Consider the following 343-nt stretch of genomic DNA (forward strand, 5'->3'; position numbering starts at 1 on the left):
AAAAAAGATTCATTATTGATTGTTTTTTTTGTTTGTTTTTTTCCGTGTAACTTCATAGGTTATCCAGGGAGAGATCTAACCTAGGCAGGTGAACTGCAGTCCCGTCAGCTTCTGTGTCTTTAAAAAAAGAAAAAAAGAAACAGACAAATATTAGAAGAAGAAAAATAAATAAAGAAACACATAACATCCAGGCCTGATTTCTTGCTTTTGAAATGGAATTCTAATTCATAACTAATAAATCTTCAAACGTTGGTTGATATAAACAATAAAAGTGCATGCATTCTTTTTTTTATTACTGTATTCGTTTTGTTTTTCAATTTCTTGCAATCCGACAATATGGAAT

Source organism: Silurus aristotelis, assembly GCF_946808225.1.
Source record: "Silurus aristotelis genome assembly, chromosome: 28".
In the NCBI taxonomy this organism is placed as follows: Eukaryota; Metazoa; Chordata; class Actinopteri; order Siluriformes; family Siluridae; genus Silurus; species Silurus aristotelis.